Source organism: Salvelinus sp. IW2-2015, linkage group LG2, assembly GCF_002910315.2.
Source record: "Salvelinus sp. IW2-2015 linkage group LG2, ASM291031v2, whole genome shotgun sequence".
NCBI lineage: Eukaryota > Metazoa > Chordata > Actinopteri > Salmoniformes > Salmonidae > Salvelinus > Salvelinus sp. IW2-2015.
In genome coordinates, this window is record NC_036839.1 from 40,931,075 (window position 1) to 40,954,688 (window position 23,614).

The 23,614-nt window shown below is 44.0% G+C and overlaps 1 pseudogene; it reads right to left on the bottom strand.

Moving 5' to 3' along the window:
• LOC111971934 (peripheral plasma membrane protein CASK-like) overlaps positions 1 to 23,614 on the bottom strand; it is a 274,635-nt pseudogene that overhangs the window by 32,774 nt on the left and 218,247 nt on the right.

Genomic DNA, 23,614 nt, shown 5'->3' on the forward strand with positions numbered 1-23,614 from the left:
GTTGGTGTTCTCGGGAGATTCTCCGTTCAGGTAGGGCGAGGTGGGCGGGGGGGTCACCCTCAAAGCCTCATCACTGTACACCTCATGGGCCACCACATCATGGGTCTGGAGCAAGGCCTGGAAGGGGTATTGGGAGATGAGGGGAGGGAGTGAGTGAGAGGAGAGAAACAGAGAGAGGGAGATAGATCGCCATCAAGGGTCTACAGCAAGGCTGACCTAGACACACATCAAGTACTATACTCACTATAACACATCTCTCTCTCTCTCTCTCTCTCTCTCTCTCTTTCTTTCAATTCAATTCAATTCAATTCAATTCAATTTGCTTTATTGGCATGACGTAACAATGTACATATTGCCAAAGCCTATTTTGGATATTTACAATATAAAAATAAAAAGGAGAATCAAAATTGTCAACGGGACAACAGTAACAACTTTCTCTTTCTCTCTCTCGCTCTCTTTCTCTCTCGCTCTCTTTCTCTTTCTGTCTCTGTCTATGTCTCTCTCTCTTTCTCTTTCTTTCTCTTTCTCTCTCTGTCTCTCTCTCTTTCTCTCTCGCTCTCTTTCTTTTTCTCTCTCTCTTTCAGCTTTGGTGTGAGTCTACTGATGGCACTACCCAAAGACAACCAGCTTTACTTTACTAGATGACAGAGTGATGTTCTGAGAGGAGGCATGCAGTAATAAAACCACAACAAAGACTACTATCACATTCTTTTAATAACGCACGCAGTCATCCCACACACTTACTGAGCGTTCAAACATACACACACATACTCACACACACGCACACTAACCCACACAAGCATGCACGCACACACATACACACGCACACACACACACACACACGCACACACACACACACACACACAACACAGAAGCGAATCAGAGACGTGAGAACATGAAAGTTAGCGCAGCCTCTCTGACTCTCATTTAAACTACATCCCCACAGGCACACACACACACGCACGCACACACATTACCACAGGAGTGCAGAAGGTGTGTGTGAGTCTTGAGACCCCTAATGAGAGCAAGATCCTGGGTTTGAAGTGAACTACCCCCAGACAGAGAGGCTTTAAAGTGACAGTCCACCGATAGCTTTATCTTAACAACCTGGTCTGAGGTGATTTCAGCACAGTAACAAAGTGCATGCTACCTTCAGTTGAACACTGCTATGGACACAACATAGACCAGTGTCATTACCTTATATTAGGCAGGGTTCAGGCTTGACCAGAAAATGATGACTCCTTCAGCCAACTACGCTATACTACAACAGGAACTTTAAAAGCTAGACACACTCCTGTACTTATTTTGGGTGCAAGATGATAAAAGAGGGAAAACATCTGTGGAACTGGAATTCCCAAACAAAAGCATTCTGAATTCAACCCCAGAGTTCTAGAATATCTGATCCGGAGTAAAGTTGACCAAAAATTGAATTCTACAGTTACAGAATTGGAACGTTAGGTCCTCACCAGTATCAGTAGCTAGTAGAGTGAGTGGTGGACGAGGGAGAAAGCTGGGCCTTCTGTAACGTGCTCATGAGAGAGAGGCAGGCTGGGGACACACATGCCCCTGTCTGTGTGTGTCTAGGGATGTGGCAGCTTGTACCAAATGGTGCCTGCCTCCCTCGTATCACCACCTCTGCCTCTCCGTTCCCCCCACCTCTTTCTTCCCTCTCTCCATCTCTCTCCTCCCTCTTTCCCTCCCTCCATTTTGGTCAGACCGTGTAGAGCTAGGCTCCAGGTCAGATCTACACGACTCACTGACCACTCCATTTCACTCACAATCTCTCCCTCTTTCATAACCCTCCTTCCATCTCTCCCCCCCACCACTCTCTCTCCCTTCACAGTGCAGTCTGTATTGCTCGGCCCCAACTCCCTCTCTCTCAATTCAATTTCAAGTTAAGGGCTTTATTGGCATGGGAAACATATGTTTACATTGCCAAAGCAAGTGAAATAGATAATAAACAAAAGTGAAATTAACAATAAAATTTTACAGTAAACATTCCAAACTTAGAATGTCATATTATGTCTTACAATGGGCAAATATTTAAAGTACCAAAGGGAAAATAAATAAACATAAATATGGGTTGCATTTACTATGGTGTTTGTTCTTCACCGGTTGCGCTTTTCTTGTTGCAACAGGTCACACATCTTGCTGCTGTGATGGCACACTGTGGAATTTCACCCAATAGATATGGGAGTTTATCAAAATATTATTTATTTTTTAATTCTTTGTGGGTCTGTGTAATCTGAGGGAAGTATGTGTCTCTAATATGGTCATACATTTGGCAGGAGTTTAGGAAGTGAAGCTCAGTTTCCACATCATTTTGTGGGCAGTGTGCACATAGCCTGTCTTCTCTTGAGAGCCAGGTCTGTCTACGGCAGCCTTTCTCAATAGCAAGGCTCTGTTTTTTTCGGTTAATTCTTTCCAGTGTGTCAAGTAATTCTCATTTTGTTTTCTCATGATTTGGTTGGGTCTAATTGTGTTGCTGTCCTGGGGCTCTGTTCACAAACACAAACCGACCCAACCAAATCATGAGAAACAAAAGATAATTACTTGACACGTTGAAAATATAAAAACTAGAATGCTATTTCAAATCAAATTGTATTTGTCACATGCACCGAATACAACAGGTGTAGACCTTACAGTGAAATGCTTACTTACAAGCCCTTAACCAACAATGCAGTTTTAAGAAAAGACCTAGAAAAAGGTAAGAGATAAGAATAACAAATAATTAAAGAGCAGCAGTAAAATAACAATAGCGGGGCTATATACAGGGGGTACCGGTACAGAGTCAATGTGAGGAGGCATCTGAGTCGAGGTAATTGAGGTAATATGTACATGTAGGTAGAGTTATTAAAGTGACTATGCATAGATGATAACAGACAGTAGCGGCAGCGTACAAAGGAGAGGGGGCTACATTCATAAGTGCATGTGTAACGTTAAGTACACACAATTTCGCTATATGCGGGGGAGGGAGGGGGGCAATGCAAATAGTCTGGGTAGCCATTTGATTAGCTGTTCAGGAGTCTTATGGCTTGGGGGTAGAAGCTGTTTATAAGCCTCTTGGACCTAGACTTGGCGCTCCGGTACCGCTTGCCGTGCGGTAGCAGAGAGAACATTCTATGACTAGTGCGGCTGGAGTACATTTTTCAGGCTTTCCTCTGACACCGCCTGGTATAGAGGTCCTGGATGGCAGGAAGCTTGGCCCCGGTGATGTACTGGGCCGTACGCACTACCCTCTGTAGTGCCTTGCGGTCGGAGGCCGAGCAGTTGCCGTACCAGGCGGTGATGCAACCGGTCAGGATGCTTTTGATGTTGCAGCTGTAAAACCTTTTGAGGATCTGAGGACCCATGCCAAATTTTTTCAGTCTCCTGAGGGGGAATAGGTTTTGTCGCGCCCTCTTTACGACTGTCTTGGTGTGCTTGGACCATGCTAGTTTGTTGGTGATGTGGACACCAAGGAACTTGAAGCTCTCGACTACAGCCCCGTCGATGAGAATGGGGGTATGCTCGGTCCTCCTTTTCCTGTAGCCCACAATCATCTCCTTTGTCTTGATCACGTTGAGGGAGAGGTTGTTGTCCTGGCACCACACGGTCAGGCCCCTGACCTCCTCCCTATAGGCTGTCTCATCGTTGTCGGTGATCAGGCAGATGACTGTTGTGTCATCAGCAAACTGAATGATGGTGTTGGAGTCGTGCCTGGCCGTGCAGTCATGAGTGAAAAGGGAGTACAGGAGGGGACTGAGCACGCACCCCCGTGTTGAGGATCAGCGTGGCGGATGTGTTGTTACCTACCCTTACCACCTGGGGGTGGTGTTTCGTCCCAGGGTCCTTAGCTTAGTGATACGTTTGGAGGGCACTATGGTGTTGAACGCTGAGCTGTAGTCAATGAATAGCATTTTCACATAGGTGTTCCTTTTGTCCAAGGGGGAAAGGGCAGTGTGGAGTGCAATAAAGATTGCATCATCATCTGTTGGTGCGGTACGCAAATTGGAGTGGGTTTAGGGTTTCTTGGATAATGGTGATCATGTGAGCCATGACCAGCCTTTCAAAGCATTTCATGGCTACAGACGTGAGTGCTACGGGTCGGTAGTCATTTAGGCAGGTTACCTTAGTGTTCTTGGGCACAAGGACTATGGTGGTCTGCTTGAAACATGTTGGTATTACAGACAGGGAGAGGTTGAAAATGTCAGTGAAGACAATTGCCAGTTGGTCAGCGCATGCTCGGAGTACACATCCTGCTAACCCTGCGGCCTTGTGAATGTTGACCTGTTTAAAGGTCTTACTCACATCGGCTGCGGAGAGCGTGATCACACAGTCATCCGGAACAGCTGATGCTATCATGCATGTTTCAGTGTTACTTGACTTTACCTCATCTGGTAGGCTCGTGTCACTGGGCAGCTCTCGGCTGTGCTTCCCTTTGTAGTCTGTAAAAGTTTGCAAGCCCTGCCACATCCGACGAGCGTCGGAGCCGGTGTAGTACGATTCGATCTTAGTCGCTTTGCCTGTTTGTCGGTTCATCGGAGGGCATAGCGGGATTTCTTATCAGCCTCCGGGTTAGAGTTCCGCTCCTTTAAAGTGGCAGCTCTACCCTTTAGGACAGTGCGAATGTTGCCTGTAATCCATGGCTTCTGGTTGAGGTATGTACGTACAGTCACTATGGGGACAACGTCCTCGATGCACTTATTGATAAAGCCAGTGACTGTGGTGTACTCCTCAATGCCATCGGAGGAATCCCGGAACATATTCCAGTCTGTGCTAACAAAACTGTCCTGTAGTTAAGGATCTGCTTCAACTGACCACTTTTTTTTATAGACAGAGTCACTGGTTCTTCTTGCTTTAATTTTTGCTTGTAAGCAAGAATCAGAAGGATAGAATTATGGTCAGATTTGCCAAATGGAGGGCGAGGGAGAGCTTTGTACACGTCTGCATGCAGAATTCTGCAAAAATATCCTCTGTGTACAACGTAAAACACCAAATAATGCATGCAGAGCAGAATTAGGCCGATAACCGCTAATGATCAAAATCCAGAAAAGAGACGTTAAATTCTACAACCATCTAAAAGGAAGCGATTCCCAAACATTCAATAACAAAGCCATCCCCTACAGAAGATGAACCTGGAGAAGAGTCCCCTAAGCAAGCTGGTCCTGGGGCTCTGTTCACAAAAACAAACAGACCCCACAGAGCCCCAGGACAGCAACACAATTAGACCCAACCAAATCATGAGAAAACAGTTGATCAAAATATAATTTGTTTTGAAATTCTTTGTGGGTCTGTGTAATCTGAGGGAAGTATGTGTCTCTAATTTGGTCATACATGTGGCAGGAGGTTAGGAAGTGCAGCTCAGTTTCCACATCATCTTGTGGGCAGTATGCACATAGCCTGTCTTCTCTTGAGAGCCAGGTCTGCCTACGGCAGCCTTTTTCGATAGCAATACTCACTGAGTCTGTATATAGTCAAAGTTTTCCTTAAGTTTGGGTCAGTCACAATGGTCAGGTATTCTGCCACTGTGTACTCTGTTTAGGAACAAATAGCATTCTAGTTTGCTCTGTTTTTTTGTTAATTCTTTCCAACGTGTCAAGTAATTATCTTTTTGTTTTTTCATGATTTGCTTAGGTCTAATTGTGCTGCTGTCCTGGGGCTCTGTGGGGTGTGTTTGTGAACAGAGCCCCAGACTTTGCCTTTGTTTTGGTTTGTTTGTTTGTCAATCAGGGTGAATACATGGTCTGTTGTGCGGTAATTTGGTAAAAAGCCAATTTGACATTTGCTCAGTACATTGTTTTCAYTGAGGAAATGTACGAGTCTGCTGTTAATGATAATGCAGAGGATTTTCCCAAGGTTGCTGATGACGCATATCCCACGGTAGTTATTGGGGTCAAATTTGTCTCCACTTTTGTGGATTGGGGTGATCAGTCCTTGGATCCAAATATTGGGGAAGATGCCAGAGCTAAGGATGATGTTAAAGAGTTGTAGTATAGCCAATTGGAATTTATTGTCTGTATATTTGATCATTTCATTAAGGATACCATCAACACCACATGCCTTTTTGGGTTGGAGGGTTTTTATTTTGTCCTGTAGCTCATTCAAGGTAATTGGAGAATCCAGTGGGTTCTGGTAGTCTTTAATAGATTTGTATTTGATCCTGTATATGTTTTTGCTCTTTATTCTTTGTTATAGAGCCAAAAAGATTGGAGAAGTGGTTTACCCATACATCTCCATTTTGGATAGATAATGTGTGTTGTTGTTTGTTTAGTGTTTTCCAATTTTCCCAGAAGTGTTTAGAGTCTATGGATTCTTCAATTACATTGAGCTGATTTCTGACGTGCTGTTTCTTCTTTTTCCATACTGTATTTCTGTATTGTTCTAGTGATTCACCATAGTGAAGGCGTAGACTCAGGTTTTCCGGGTCTCTATGTTTTTGGTTGGACAGATTTCTCAATTTCTTTCTTAGATTTTTGCATTCTTCATCAAACCATTTGTCATTGTTGTTCATTTTCTTCGGTTTTCTATTTGAGATTTTTAGATTTGATAGGGAAGCTGAGAGGTCATATATACTGTTAAGATTTTCTACTGCCAAGTTTACACCTTCACTATTGCAGTGGAACGTTTTACCCAGGAAGTTGTCTAAAAGGGATTGAATTTGTTGTTGCCTAATTGTTTTTTGGTAGGTTCCAAACTGCATTCCTTCCATCTRTAGCATTTCTTAATGTTACTCAGTTCCTTTGGCTTTGATGCCTCATGATTGAGTATTGCTCTGTTCAAGTAGACTGTGATTTTGCTGTGGTCTGATAGGGGTGTCAGTGGGCTGACTGTGAACGCTCTGAGAGACTCTGGGTTGAGGTCAGTGATAAAGTAGTCTACAATACTACTGCCAAGAGATGAGCTATAGGTGTACCTACCATAGGAGTCCCCTCGAAGCCTACCATTGACTATGTACATACCCAGTGTGCGACAGAGCTGTAGGAGTTGTGACCCGTTTTTGTTGGTTATGTTGTCATAGTTGTGCCTAGGGGGGCATATGGGGGAGGGAATGCTGTCACGTGCAGGCAGGTGTTAGTTCCCCGGTGTGCTCTCAATGATGTTCCACTCTCTTTCTGTCTCTCTCCATCTATCTGCCCCCTCTCTTTCTGTCTCTGTCCTTACCTCTCTGTCTCTCTCCTTCTATCTGGCCCCCTCTCTCTCTGTCTGTTTCTGTCTCTCTTTGTCTCTGCTATAGCTTCAGTCATGACGCCTAAACACAGCCAAGTCGAGGTGTGTGTGTATGTGTGTGCTTTCACTCACCATAAAGTGCGGCTGGGTCAGTATCCGTCTGAGCTCCTTGGCGTCGTGGTTGTCTGGGTAATAAGAGATCTCTTCCAGTACCTGTAAGGTGGAAGCACAAAAGCATAGGACGCCAGTCACAGGGCCTTTCTGTAAAGTAGTAGAGTAGTCCTGCTTAATGCCTGTCCCAAACACACACTGAAGAGTACATCAACCTCTGGTCTGAGTATACACACATACAGTAATACCCTCTCACACTTCCTAACCCCCCCTCCCTGTAGAACCACGTAAACCAGTACAAATTGCATTTTGAAATGTTCATCCCATAAGGTCCCTCCTCATGGCTTCTCTTAACCAATAAGAGTCCTCTTCAGGGCTTGTTCATGCCCTCTGGCCTCTCGGAGTGACCTGATTTGGAGTCAGGTTCTGCTATGTCACACCTGCCTGCTGAATTGGGAGATGGAGAGTCCTGGCACGTAAAGGTGTGTGCGAGTTGGAGTGTGTGTGTGAGTGTGTCTGTGGCAGATGGGCAGCAGGTAGCCTAGCAGTTAAGAGCATTGGGCCAATAACCGAAAGGTCACTGGTTCAAATCCCTGAGCTGCCTATGTAAAACATCTGTCAATGTGCCCTTAAGCAAGGCACTTAAAGGGAAAGTCCACCCAAAAATGATATTTTGGTATTTGTTTCATTAGTCCATTGTTGACAAAGTCCCAAAAATATTTTGCTTGTCAGCAATCAAGTTTTCAAGATATTTAACTTTTAAAATACAGAAAAGATCGTTTTTTGGTGGAATTTTGCTTTAACCCTAATGGCACCTGTACGTCTCTCTGGATAAGAGCGACTGCTAAATGACTCAAATGTAAAAATGTAAATGAGTGGTGAGACCAGGCTTGGAGGGGAAGTTAAACATAAATCCAGGTGACATCGCTATGGATCAATCTGTGTGTTTGCTATTGTTGTATCCATTGCCTCTGATCAATCAGGACGTTCAATTTCACTTTCTGAGTTGAAAACGGAACGGATCACAAACTTGATCTACACAACAATTTACGACCTATTTTAGAGAAGATACACTCAGAGCCACACTACAGACTCCACAATAGACTCACACACGTGCTACTGAGCTACAGCTTACATGGGTCAAGCTACAGCCTAACGTATGCATCGTCACAGACAGCTCTACGCTACTCCCAGTCTCCTTCTGTCAAATACAACATTGCTTTAAAATAAAACCAACTCGTTTTTCTTTGTTTTATTTGTGTGTGTGTGTGTGTGTGTGTGTGTTGTGAATGGCGTCTCTAGGGCTTACATATTCCAGGTGTTTCAAAGTGGAACTTGCTTCGTCTTGGATGGAGCTCTTTAGACCAGGAGGAGGACACAGGGAGGACAGTTACACGTGACCTCTGAGGATGTCCTTGGTCCTCATAGAAAGAGTCAGGGGTCATGGGGTCAAAGGCCAGGGGTTGTCAAGAGGGTCAGGGGGGTAAAGTTGAAAAAGGTCTAAGATGACGGCGTCGGGGGGAAAGGTTAGTGTTTATAGGTTTAGGACCAGGGTCAAATATAAAAAGTGCTAGTATTAATTTTTGAAATTATTTCAGTATCGCCACTGAGGATCAGCAGCAGAAAGTCAAGCAGAGTATCACAGAGGAAGTCCCTTTAAGTCACTGGTGGCAAGAAATAAAGGAGATTTGGTTCTGTGGTGAAATACTGGATCAATGTGTCTAACATTGACTAGAAAGACACTCAGATCAGGACTCAGAGAGAAAATGAGGACACTGCTAGAGGAAGTAGGCAACAAAAAAACATTACACACACGCACGTGTATACACGCACACACGCACGCACACACACACACGCGCACACACACACCTATAATCCAATGCCATACAAACTCCCAGTGGGGTACTTAAGTAAAAATACTTTAAAGTACTACTTAAGTCATTTTTTGGGGTATCTGTACTTTACTATTTATATTTTTCCACTTTTACTTTAATACATTTCTAAAGAAAATAATGTACTTTTTACTCTATACATTTTCCCTGACACCCAAAAGTACTCGTTACATTTTGAATGCTTAACAGGACAGGAAAATTGTCCAATTCACAAACTTAAAGAGAAAATCCCTGGTCATCCCTATTGCCTCTGATCGGACTCACTAAACACAAATGCTTTGTTTGTAAATGATGTCTGAGTGTTGGAATGGGCCCCTGGCTATCCATAAATATAAAAAAACAAGAAAATGGTGCCGTCTGGTTTGGTTAATATAAGGAATTTGAAATGATTTATACTTTTACATTGACTTTTGATACTTAAGTATATTTAAAACCAAATACTACTTTTACTCAAGTAGTATTTTACTAGGTGCCGTCATTGTAAATAAGAATTTGTTCTTAATTGACTTGTCTAGTTAAATAAAGGTTAAATAAATAAATACAAATCAAAATAGGTGACTGTTCTATTAGTCATTTTCATTTAAGGTATCTTTACTTTTACTCAAGTATGACAATTGGGTACTTTTTCCACTACTGCAAACCATGCCATACAAACTCCTAATCCAACTCCATACAAACTCCTAATCCAACTCCATACAAACTCCTAATCCANAACTCCATACAAACTCCTAATCCAACTCCATACAAACTCCTAATCCAACTCCATACAAACTCCTAATCCAGCGCCATACAAACTCCTAATCCAACTCCATACTAGATCCAACTCCATACAAACTCCTAATCCAACTCCATACAAACTCCTAATCCAACTCCATACAAACTCCTAATCCAACTCCATACTAGATCCAACTCCATACAAACTCCTAATCCAACTAGACCAGTTTAAAAGTAAAACCATGACACAGACAGCACCATAAACAGGTTAGACTAAATCCCCTCTAGGACCAGACTGGGTCAACTCTAGCTGGTTAATTACTCAAATCCTTTAGACTTACTTCAAAGCCACATACAGAGCTCTACACTGCTCTAAATGGACTGTCCAGTGTTAATACTGCTGTGTTTTTCAACCTACTCCCTCCCCCTCTCACTTTCTTCTCAGCCTGAAGTACAATTTAATTGCCCTCCACATACAATGAACCCAAAACAAACATTTCACACTTACAACATGTCGGCTTGTTTTGACAAAGTCTATACACACACTAACAATACACACTACCTTTTCTCTGGTCTCTCCCTCCCTACCTCCCTCCTCCCTCTGTCTAACCCATACCCCTCCCTCCCTCCCTCTCTCTCCTGGTTCGTTCATTGCAGAGTGTGTGAATTCAGCCAGCTAGAGTGGGAGTGTGTGTGTGTGTGTGTGTGAGTGTGTGTGTGTGAGAGAGTGTGTGTGCGTGTGAGTGAATGTGAGTGTGTGTGTGTGTGCGCGTTGTGTGTAGTGTGTGTGTGGTGTGCGTGTGAGGTGAGTGTGCGTGTGAGTGTGTGTTGTGCGTGTGTGTGTGAGTGTTGTGTGTGAGTGTGTGTGTGTGTGCGTGTGAGGTGGAGTGTGCGTGTGAGTGTGTTGTGCGTGTGTGTGTGGTCTGAGTGTGTGTGTGTTGTGTGGAGTGTGTGTCTGAGGTGTGTGAGTGTGTGTGCGTGTGTGAGTGTGTGTGTGCTTGTGAGTGTGTTCTGATGTGTGTGTGCGTGTGTGTGTGTGTGTGTTGTGAGTGTGTGGCGTGCGAGTGTGTGTGCGTGGTGTGTGTGTGTGTGTGAGTGTGTGTGTAGTGATTAAGTGTGAGTGTGTGTCTGAGTTGTGTGTGAGTGTGAGTGTGAGTGTATGTGTGCATGTGTGTGTGGCATGAGTGCGTGTATGCGTGTGTGTGTGTGTGGTGTGTTGTGTGTGTGTGTGTGTGTGTGTGTGTGTGTGTGTGTGTGTGGTGTGTGTGTGTGTTGTGTTGTGTGTGTGTGTGTGTGTGGTGTGTGTGTGTGTGCGTGAGTGTGTTGCGTGAGTGTGTGTGTGTGTGTGAGTGTGATTGTGTGTGTGCGTGTGAGTGTGTGTCTGAGTGTGTGTGTGTGTGTGTGTGTGTGCGTGTGTGTGTGTGAGTGTGAGTGTGTATGTGAGTGTGAGTATGTGGGAGTGTGAGTTGAGTGTGTGTGTCTGAGTGTGTGTGTGTCTGAGTGTGTGTGTAGCTCAGGACCTACTAACAAAGGGCAAATAAACAAGCTAAGCTCCTTATTATATGAATAGTGTCTATGAATGATCCAACAGACTGTGGATTAGCTTCACTAACAGTGGCAAACAAAACCCAACAGATCCTGTATGTTTGTAGAACAGCTGCAGATTCGATCGCAGGCTGCATTCCATTACGAAACAGTTGTCCCACCTCCTTCTGCTCTTGTCCACCTCTCTTCAGGGGGAAAGCTTTTGGAATGGAACACAGCCTCATGTTTAAACAGTCTTAGTAGCTTCAAAACTGTCCGGATCCAATGGCCACCTTTCTATATTTACTACCATCTTCATCCTTTTCTTAAAAATATAATCGGCTGACCTACTCTATGAACCAAGTCCTACTACAGAACCAGTTCCTACTACAACCAGTCCTACTATAGAACCAGTCCTACTATAGAACAGTCCTAACTAAGAACAGTCCTACCTATAGGACCAGTCCTACTACAAACACATCCTACTACAGAACCAGTCCTACTACAAACCAGTCCTACTAAGAACAAGTCCTACTAAGAACCAGTCCTACTACAGAACCCAGTCCTACTACTATAGAAACCAGTCCTACTACAGAACCAGTCCTACTACAGAACCAGTCCTACTACTAAGGACCAGTCCTACTATAGAACCAGTCCTACTACAAACCAGTCTACAGAACAGTCCTACTATAAACCAGTCCTACTACAGAACCAGTCCTACTATAGAACCAGTCCTACTACAGAACCAGTTCCTACTACAGAACCAGTCCTACTATAGAACCAGTTCTACTACAGAACCAGTCCTACTATAGAACCAGTGCTACTACAGAACCAGGTCTACTATAGAACCAGTCCTACTATAGAACCAGTCCTACTACAGAATCAGTCCTACTACAGAACCATCCTACTACAGAACCAGTCCTACTATAGAACCAGTGCTACACAGAACCAGGTCTACTATAGAAACCAGTCCTACTACAGAACCAGTCTACTATAGAACCAGTCCTACTAAGAACCAGTCCTACTATAGAACCAGTCCTACTACAGAACCAGTCCTACTACAGAACCAGTCCTACTACAGGACCAGTACCCTAGAATCTGATCCTAGATCAGAGTCATAGTCTTCTAAACTCAGAAAAATAAGAAATGTCCTCTCACTGTCAACTGTGTTTATTTTCAGCAAACTGAACATGTGTAAATACTTGTATGAAGATAACAAGATTCAACAACTGAGACATAAACTGAACAAGTTCCACAGACATGTGACTAACAGAAAATTGAATAATGTGTCCCTGAACAAATTGGGGGTCAAAATCAAAAGTAACAGTCACTATCTGGTGTGGCCACCAGCTGCATTAAGTACTGCAGTGCATCTCCTCCTCATGGACTGCACCAGCTTTGCCAGTTCTTGCTGTGAGATGTTACCCAACTCTTCCACCAAGACACCTGCAAGTTCCCGGACATTTCTGGGGGGAATGGCCCTAGCCCTCACCCTCCGATCCAACAGGTCCCAGATGTGCTCAATGGGATTGAGATTCGGGCTCTTCGCTGGCCAACACTGACATTCCAGTCTTGCAGGAAATGACGCACAGAACGAGCAGTATGGCTGGTGGCATTGTCATGCTGGAGGGTCATGTCAGGATGAGCCTGCAGGAAGGGTACCACATGAGGGAGGAGGATGTCTTCCCTGTAACGCACAGCGTTGAGATTGCCTGCAATGACAGCAAGCTCAGTCCGATGATGCTGTGACACACTGCCCCAGACCATGACAGACCCTCCACCTCCAAATCGATCCCGCTCCAGAGTACAGGCCTTGGTGTAACGCTCATTCCTTCAACGATAAACGCAAATCCAACCATCACCCCCTGGTCCTGTCTGGTCCAGCGACAGTGGGTTTGTGCCCATAGGCGACATTGTTGCCGGTGATGTCTGGTGAGGACCTGCCTCACAACAGGTCTACAAGCCCTCAGTCCAACCTATCTCAGCCTATTGCGGACAGTCTGAGCACTGATGGAGGGATTGTGCATTCCTGGTGTAACAAGGGGAGTTGTTGTTGCCATCCTGTAGCTGTCCCGCAGGTGTGATGTTCGGATGTACCGATCCTGTGCAGGTGTTTTTACATGTGGTCTGACACTGTGAGGATGATCAGCTGTCTGTCCTKTCTCCCTGTAGTGCTGTCTTAGGCCTCTCACAGTATGGACATTGTAATGTATTGCCCTGGCCACATCTGCAGTCCTCAAGCCTCCTTGCAGCATGCCTCATCACGCAGATGAGCAGGGCATCTTTCTTTTGGTGTTTTTCAGAGTCAGTAGAAAGACCTCTTTAGTGTCCTAAGTTTTCATAACTGTGACCTTAATTGCCTACCGTCTGTAAGCTGTTAGTGTCTTAACGACCGTTCCACAAGTTATTTGGATTTTTTACAAATTATCTTTGAAAAGACAGGGTCCTGAAAAAGGGATGTTTCTTTTTTTTGCTGAGGGTATATTATAATAATACATGACATTTAACAGACACTTCTGTCCAAAGCAACTTTCAGTCATGAGTGCATATATTTTTGCATGACCCCAGTGGGAATTTAACCCACTATCCTTGGACTTGCGAGATCCATGCTCAACCAAGTGAGCTACACAATTACACCCTTCTGTACACCTCCACGTCACCACTTCACCTCCACCGTGCTTTACTGAGGTGTAGCTCTCACATCTAACCACGTTACAGTTATATCCTAATGTAAAGCTGTCTGGGGCTGTCATAAGACATGGCCCAGTAGGACAGCCGTGCATGTGTCCTTATGTAGTGGAGGTGGTTCATGAACTACACTCTCTTGATGAGTAACCTTGCCTGAAACCTGAAGATTCATGTTAGCTACCAGAGCCTAACGGCTGGTCTTTAGCTCAGAAAGCCAACATAGTATTGAGTTTTGTGTTGTGGACAACCCAGATTTGTTACCTAGCTGGTGACACATAGCTATGAGGTTGTTGTTATTTTGAGGCTAAAACTAAAGAGGTTAGAGGAGAGGAGAAGAGGTTCAACTCCTTCAAACACTGACCTCAGGCCAGCTTGACCCAATGTTAAACAAGCAGCAGATAGCCGAAGTAGATAACAGCAGTGAAGAGTTAGATTCCTTATTCCACACATTGGGCACCAGTTTGGACTTGTTCTGATCAGAGCCACATCTGGGCTGTGGTCAAACATAGTGCACTACATGAGAAATAGGGTGCTGTTTGAGATGTGAACCTAATGAATAGTAGAGAGATGTGTTAATGGCTAGAGCCGTGTTGATTAAGCAGAGTGTGTGGTCAGGGAGTTATGAAGCAGCRTACTGTGATCTATAGAGTTGATCACGTCATCAATCATCATGAATAATATCTTATACACAAGCATGGTAACAAGCACACAACACAATATTGTATCAATATGTATGTGTGTATGTGTGTGTGTGTGTGTGAGTGTGTGCGCGAGCGCAGGCTCACCTCCTTGGCCCTCTGTACAGTATTGCTGGGGGGGTTTCTGATCTGGGGCGATGACTTTGTGTTGATTTTGTCGTAAAGCTGAAACAACACGACACACAACACATTATAAACCAACAAAATCAGTTCAATGGCTGAATAATACATGTTGGTTCTCTCTCTCTCTCTCTGTGTGTATTCCGAATGACCTGTTGTCTTCAGTGCCAGCCTCTCATCAATGCTGACAATTGCTTGCTTTCATTTAAACATTAAAAAAAGGACATTTACAATGTAGGAAAAATATATGATAATTTATGATGCAGACTGAAAGGGGAGCAACACTTTGTCTCTGTTTGCAACGAACCAGCTGACTATACAGGATCAACAGCTGAGGTTGTGTGTTTGTTTTTATGTGTGTGTCTTCGTGTGTGCATGCACTGTGAGCATGAATCGCTGTGTCCAGTGGAGGTTGGTGAGGGGAGGACGGCTCATAATAATGGCTGGTACAGAGCAAATGGAATGGCATTAAACACATGTGTTTGATGTATTTGATACCGTTCCACTGATCCTCCCCAATTAAGGTGCCACCAAGCTCCTGTGGTACAGAATCTGTACACACAGTGAGTAGTCTAACCAGGACAAGCAGAAATGACTGGTTCAAAGGTCACAATGCCGAGAGGAGAGAAACAGAGCTCAGTTGAGAAGGCAGCCATTAAATAAAATGACTCTTATGATACAAGAACTAACTCATGATTTTCATAGAGGGATTTGGGTTGAATAATGTAATAATGTAGAACTTCAAAAGGAGAGTAGTTGACATCATGAGAGAGCAAGTACACTGGCATACACCCCCCCCCCCGACACACACACACACACACACACACACACACACACACATAGACAACACTGCTCTTTCAAAATAGGTATTTCGCCATAGCCCCTAGACCTACATGTATGCCTTGTGTCCTCCCATTGACCAGAGAGACAAGGCAGGCAGACAGTACTATCACGAAATGATTACCACTGGTCTCAACAACGAGATGAGGCAAGAATAACAGACATGAAAACTATTCAGCTGATAACAGTTAGTTCATGTGTCTTTCTACATTTGACATTTTAGTCATTTAGCAGATGCTCTAACCCAGAGCAACTTACAGGAGCAATTAGGGTTAAGTGCCTTGCTAAAGGGCACATTGACAGATTTTTCACCTAGCGACCTTTTCGGTTACTGGCCCAACGCACTTACCCACTAGGCTACCTGTATCCCCACTCACCTATCACTTAGAAGTCTTAACTACAGATCTGCTTGGAACGGCACCGTTTATGTAGACATGCACATCCTGTGAACTTATTTGTAATGAGCAAATATGTGTGCTACTTGTAACGTAAACACTAACACACAGTGATATTCAGATACCGGATTAGTCTGCGGTGTCATTGTTAAGCTCCATTAAAGGGGTTATTTTATGGGAAAACAAGGAGAGTATTTATGAATGTTTGAGATGTCTGTGGTGCCTGCATTGGCAGTGGGAGATAGAGTCAACCATGTTTAGACAGATGTCTGTGTGTTGTGTGTGTGTGTGTGTGTGTGTGATAGTGGGGAGTGTACAGGGGAGACGCTGGTTCCTGGAGAAAGTTCAGATGCTCTGTCTCCCTGTTTGCTTCTACTGTTCCTTACCTCAGAACCACACACACACACACACACACACACACACACACACACACACACACACACACACACACACACACACACACACACACACACACACACACACACACACACACACACACACACACACACACACACACACACACACACACACACACACAGCCTGCTTATGAGTGAGTGTAGGTGTTATGAAGGAAAGTCTCAGCAGGGAAGAGGAACTGTTGCTTTTAGATCAACTATGTTCCATATATTATTAATCTACGGCTCATTCTTTCACCATGATGCTGTTGCTTGCCGTCTGTGAAGTGCTCCGTTAAACGTTTCTTATAAAACAGACTGTTCATTTACTGTAGGAGGACCCGAGCTGTGTTCAAATACCAATACTAACATACTGTATACTACATAGTTAATGAGTATACAGTACCCGTCAAACGTTTGGACATACCTACTCATTCCAGGATTTTTCTTTATTTTTTACTATTTTCTAAATTGTAGAATAATAGTGAAGACATCAAAACWATGAAATTACACATGTGGAATCATGTAGTAACCAAAAAAGTGTTTAACAAATCAAAATATATTTGAGATTCTTCAAAGTAGCCATTTTTTGTTATTACACTGGGTGTCAAGGAAAGTATTACCAAAACAATTGTAAGTGCTGTCCAGTATGGTTCAGTTGCTAGTGCACGGCGCTTGCAAAGCCAAGGGTTGTAGGTTCGATTCCCGCTGGGGCCACWCATACGTCAAACGTATGCATGCATGACTGTAAGTCGCATTGGTAAAAGCATCTGCTGAATGGTATGTATTATCATATGAAGTGAATATATACATAGTCATGTAACATCACTGTTGTGTCTGACGTCACAGTGAAAACATACAACCAACCATCTTCTCCTTACAAAGAGAGAACCAGAGCCTTACTCCATCCCCATTTAGCAGACACTAATCCAGAGCGATTTACACGAGCAATTGGGGTAAAGTGCCTTGCTCAAGGGCACATAAACAGTGTTTCACCTTGTCATCTCTGGGATTTGAACCAGCGACCTTTCGATTACCGGCCCATCGCTCACTTTCACCTTCAAGTTAAAACACACAGGGTACACTCTCAACCGCTAGGCTAACTGTCGCCCTAATACACCACTGATACACATACACACACGCACACACACACACACACACAAACAAGCAACAAGATCGACTCACCAACCAGATCCCAAGCAGTAGCCACACGCCCTAACCCAGAAGAGAATAGACACAACAAGCGCTAAACTAGCTTAGCATCCAGACTTCAGTAGGCTACTGTTACAGTACGTCCATTCCGTGCCGAGTGGATCTGTAGTTTCCCTGAGCCTCTCTGTGTCTGAGTGGAGAGGATGGTAACGTCAGCCCTACAGATGTACTCACAGATAGCCTACTGCAGGAGTCTGGCGCCTGGAGAAACAGCAGTGAAAGGGACTAAGGCCTGACAATAGCACCCATTGTTCTCTCTCTCTCTTTTCAGGCTGGGATTCTCTCTATGTCGCTCTCCTTCTTTCTGTGGCTTTCAGAGCAGCAATGTGGAGGTTTTTCTCTCTTTTCAGTTGAAAGAGTCTGTGGTTGCTCTATCTTTCTCTCTTTTCAGTGATGGAGTCTGGCTCGCTCTTCTCTCAATTTTCAGTGCAGGAGTGTGGTCTCGCTCTCTCTATATCGCTCTCTCTTCAGCTGGGTCTGGGTTTTGAATGGACATCTGCAGCAACAGGTTCCTAGTGAAAGGCCTTCCCAGGGAGAGTCTCTTTCTACTTCTCATCTTGCACCCATTCAGCCCCTGGGGCAGGGTCCGAAAGCAATAGCCTCCTCCTCCACTCCTTCCTCCTTCACCCTTCCTAACGCCCTCCTCCATCCTCCCCAACTCCCTTCTTAACCCCCGCCCTTCCTCCTCCCTAACTCCCTCCTTAACTCCCTCCTCCTCCCCCTTCCTCCTCCCTCCTCCCCCTTCCTAACTCCTTCCTCCCCCTTCCTAACTCCTTCCTCCTCAATGACTCCTTCCTCATCTCTAACGTCCTCCTCCCTAACTCCTTCCTCCCTAACTCCTTCCTCCTCCCTACCTCCTTCCTCCCTACTGACTCCTTCCTCCTCCCCTTTCCTCCTCCCTAACTCCCTCCTCCCTGACTCCTTCCTCCTTCCTCCATTCTCCATCAACCCTTTTATAACACTATTTGGTAACTCCCCCTCCCAACCCCCTCCAGACTCCCCATCCTTAGACTTAAGATATTGTTGCCGTAGCTCTCAAGGCTTAACGCTAACTCATAAAGAACAAAATAAACCAGCCCACAGGGTCAACAGAGGTCTGGATGTACAGTATATCACAAAAGTGAATACACCCCTCACATTTTTGTAAATATTTGAGTATATCTTTTCATGTGACAACACTGAAGAAATGACACTTTGCTACAATGTAAAGTAGTGAGTGTACAGCTTGTATAACAGTGTAAATTTGCTGTCCCCTCAAAATAACTCAACACACAGCCATTAATGTCTAAACTGCTGGCAACAAAAGTGAGTACACCCCTAAGTGAAAATGTCCAAATTGGGCCCAAAGTGTCAATATTTTGTGTGGCCACCATCATTTTCCAGCACTGCCTTAACCCTCTTGGGCATGGAGTTCACCAGAGCTTCACAGGTTGCCACTGGAGTCCTCTTCCACTCCTCCATGACGACATCACRGAGCTGGTGGATGTTAGAGACCTTGCACTCCTCYACCTTCCRTTTGAGGATGCCYCACAGATGCTCAATAGGGTTTAGGTCTGGAGACATGCTTGGCCAGTCCATCACCTTTACCCTCAGCTTCTTTAGCAAGGCAGTGGTCGTCTTGGAGGTGTGTTTGGGGTCGTTATTATGTTGGAATACTGCCCTGCGGCCCAGTCTCCGAAGGGAGGGGATCATGCTCTGCTTCAGTATGTCACAGTACATGTTGGCATTCATGGTTCCCCTCAATGAACTGTAGCTCCCCAGTGCCGGCAGCACTCATGCAGCCCCAGACCATGACACTCCCACCACCATGCTTGACTGTAGGCAAGACACACTTGTCTTTGTACTCCTCACCTGGTTGCCGCCACACACGCTTGACACCATCTGAACTAAATCACTTTATCTTGGTCTCATCAGACCACAGTACATGGTTCCAGTAATCCATGTCCTTAGTCTGCTTGTCTTCAGCAAACTGTTTGCGGGCTTTCTTGTGCATCATCTTTAGAAGAGGCTTCCTTCTGGGACGACAGCCATGCAGACCAATTTKATGCAGTGTACGGCGTATGGTCTGAGCACTGACAGGCTGACCCCCCACCCCTTCAACCTCTGCAGCAATGCTGGCAGCACTCATACGTCTATTTCCCAAAGACAACCTCTGGATATGACGCTGAGCACGTGCACTCAACTTCTTTGGTCGACCATGGCGAGGCCTGTTCTGAGTGGAATCTGTCCAGTTAAACCGCTGTATGGTCTTGGCCACCGTGCTGCAGCTCAGTTTCAGGGTCTTGGCAATCTTCTTATAGCCCAGGCCATCTTTATGTAGAGCAACAATTATTTTTTTCAGATCCTCAGAGAGTTCTTTGCCATGAGGTGCCATGTTGAACTTCCAGTGACCAGTCAGTATGAGGGAGTGTGAGAGCGATGACACCAAATTTAACACACCTGCTCCCCATTCACACCTGAGACCTTGTAACACTAACGAGTCACATGACACCGGGGAGGGAAAATGGCTAATTGGGCCCAATTTGGACATTTTCACTTAGGGGTGTACTCACTTTTGTTGCCAGCGGTTTAGACATTAATGGCTGTGTGTTGAGTTATTTTGAGGGGACAGTAAATTTACACTGTTATACAAGCTGTACACTCACTACTTTACATTGTAGCAAAGTGTCATTTCTTCAGTGTTGTCACATGAAAAGATATACTCAAATATTTACAAAAATGTGAGTGTTGTACACACTTTTGTGATATACTGTATGTCATTACAGCGGCATGTGTCAGCTTAAAACAACTGCCTTAATGAAGGCATGACACAAACTGTTCTGTGTCAGCTAGTTATCGTTAGCCAGCCAACTTACCTAGATAACGGTTTGTGTTATGTCTGTGTTGCAGTAAATCAACTGCCATAAGCTGACGTTAACTGTTATATGTTGGTCTTGTGATAAAAGGTTTCAAGTGTTACCAAGACCCTGACAGGATTAAGATAAGTTTCTAGAGTCAACAGGCCTCAAGTGAACTTTAAACACTTTAGTAACATCCAGTTCCTCCTAGCCAGCTAGCCTAAAGTAACACTCACACACGGCGCACACACACACACACACACACACCATGTTTCTCCCAGCCAGAAAGCTTCTCTCCTAATGTGGCATGAAATCATGAGGAGCGCAGCCTGGCTTCCCTGGCAGTGTGTGTGTGTGTGTGTGATATGGCAGTGAACTACTGGTGCCCTCTAGAGCAGAGAGATTTGGTGTTTGGCTGTTCTGGGTGACAGACAAAACACAGAAAACACTGTCAAAACAGTGGGACAGAGAGTGAGACAGAGAGAGAGAGAAAAAAAATAAAGAGAGAGAGAGAAAGTACTGGAGAGTGAGAGATTGAAATGGAGAGAGCGAGAGGAGAGGCAGGGGAACAGAAGATATGTTATTAGAATATGTATGATTGTTAGAGGGGGAGAGACTGTATGATTGTTAGAGGAGGAGAGACTGTATGATTGTTAGAGGAGGAGAGACTGTATGATTGTTAGAGGAGAGACTGTATGATTGTTAGAGGGGGAGAGACTGTATGATTGGTGGAGGGGGATGTTTCAGTGGAAATGTTTTCAGGAAGTAAGATGTTTCCAGGATGTTCAGGAAATGTTTTCAGGATATGTGTATAATTTTCCAGAATGTTATAGTGGAATGTTTTTTCAGAGCCAGAATTCAGAGAATGTTTCAGAGAATGTTTCAAGGAATGTTTTTCAGTGATGTTTCAGGGAATGTTGTTCAGGGAATGTTTTCAGGGAAATGTTTTTCAAGAAGATGTTTCAGTGAATGTTTTTCAAGGGAATGTTTCACGGGAATGTTTTCAGGCAGAATGTTTTCAGTAAATGTTTTACAGAGAATGTTTCAGGGAATGTTTTCATGGAATTGATTTCAGGGAATGTTTCCAGGGAATGTTTTAAGGGAATGTTTTCTAGGGAATGTTTTCAAGGGAATGTTTCTTCAGGAATGTTTCAAAGAATGTTTTCAGAGAACGATTTCCAGGGATGTTTATCATGAGAATGTTTCAGGGAAATGTTATCAAGCACGATTCCAGTTCTTATTTACCATTTTGTGTCCTGTAGTGTAAGTAGTCCCTATATGGAATGACATGTAATCGAGTGATTGTGTTGTTTGTGTTAATGCTGGCATGGTGATAGGACTACTAGTAGCAGAAACGTAGGTAATCCTGCCTCTAGGTTATAATTGCTCTGTGTGTCTGGTTCTCTAACTTGTCTGTGTTAGTCCTAGTTCTCTAGGCAGTGCAACTCTGAGATCCATGCTCTAGCAGTCAACACTGAGAATCCTGCTCTAGCAGTCAACTTCTGAAGATAGTATTCTCTAGCAGTACCTGAGAATAGTCTCATTGCAGATAAACTAGAAGTAAGTTCTTGCATAATTGGCCAAAGTTTACTTAGCGTCTACATCTGGATAGTTTAGACAAACTCTGAGTTTCTAGCAGTTCATTTCTGAAGATTGTCTCCTAGCCAGTCCTCTGTAAGACATAGTTCTGCTAGAGTTTCAAACTTACTGAGAATATAGTTCCTTCTAGCAGTCCAACCTTCTGAGAAATAGTTTCTCTAGCATGTAAAACTCGGGAATAGTCTCAAGAAAGTTCCCAACCTGAATGTTTCTTCTAGCAGTAACTAGATAGTTCCTAAATTTCTTCATCGAAATAACTTCTCTAGCAGGATCAACACTGAGATCCATGCCTACAGTATGTGTGATTATGTGCAATTTGTTAGTTTATTAATTATTATTTTGTCCCTTTAGCTTTTGTCAATATCATTGATATTCTCTATTCGTCGCTACTGTGTGTTGCTACAGTAACTGACACACACAGTAACTGTGTGTGTGTGTGTGTGTGTGTGTTGTGTGTGTGTGTGTGTGTGTGTGTGTGTGTGGTGTGTGTGTGTGTGTGTGTGTGTGTTGTGTGTGTGTGTGTTGTGTGTGTGTGTGTGTGTGTGTGTGTGTGTGTGTGGTGTGTGTGTGTGTGTGTGGCTGGATACAGGTGGGCTGTTTTCCTTCAAGGGTGCTGGAACAAAGCCTGGAGGGAGATCCATGCGTTGAAACGACTGCAGTGGAAGATATAGACTTCCACACAGTGGGTCTTTCAAGACGAGCATACTACCAGCACTACTAGACGTGAGTAGAATATATCACACCAATCAATACAAATATGTTTTCATTGCGCATCCACAATCTTGGTTTAGCAAGAAATTGTTATAGTGAGAGTGTAAGCGCGAAAAGTTGCTTTGTGCTTCAAGTTTCCGACAATGCGCAGTAATAACCACCGAGTAATCTAACCTAACAATTCCACAACAAATTACCTTATAACACCACAAGGTAAAGGAATGAATAAGATATGTCATAAAATAATTAATATATATACAGTATGGGGAGAAAACAAGTATTATACACTGCCGGATTTTGCAGGTTTTCCCTAACTTAAAAGCATGAGAGGTTCTGTCATTTTTATCATAGGTTTACAAAACTTCAACTGTGAAGAAAGACCCGGAAAAAAATTCTTAAAACAAAGTCCAGAAAATCACATTTGTTGGATTTTTAAGTAAAAATTAATTTGCCAATTTTATTGCAAACTGACAATGTAATTTTGAATCACCCCCAAAACCCAGTTAAGAATTTCCGGCTCCACAGAACCCCTGTTTTTCTAAAGCTCCCTGTTTCATCATTACTTATACTTGTAAGGAAGCCCTGTTTTGAAGCTCGTTAACCTGTATAAAAGACACCTGTCCACACACTCAATCAAACAGACTCCAACCTCTCCACAATGGCCAAGACCAGAGAGCTGTGTAAGGACATCAGGGTAAATTGTAGACCTGTAACAAATCTCTCTCAAAC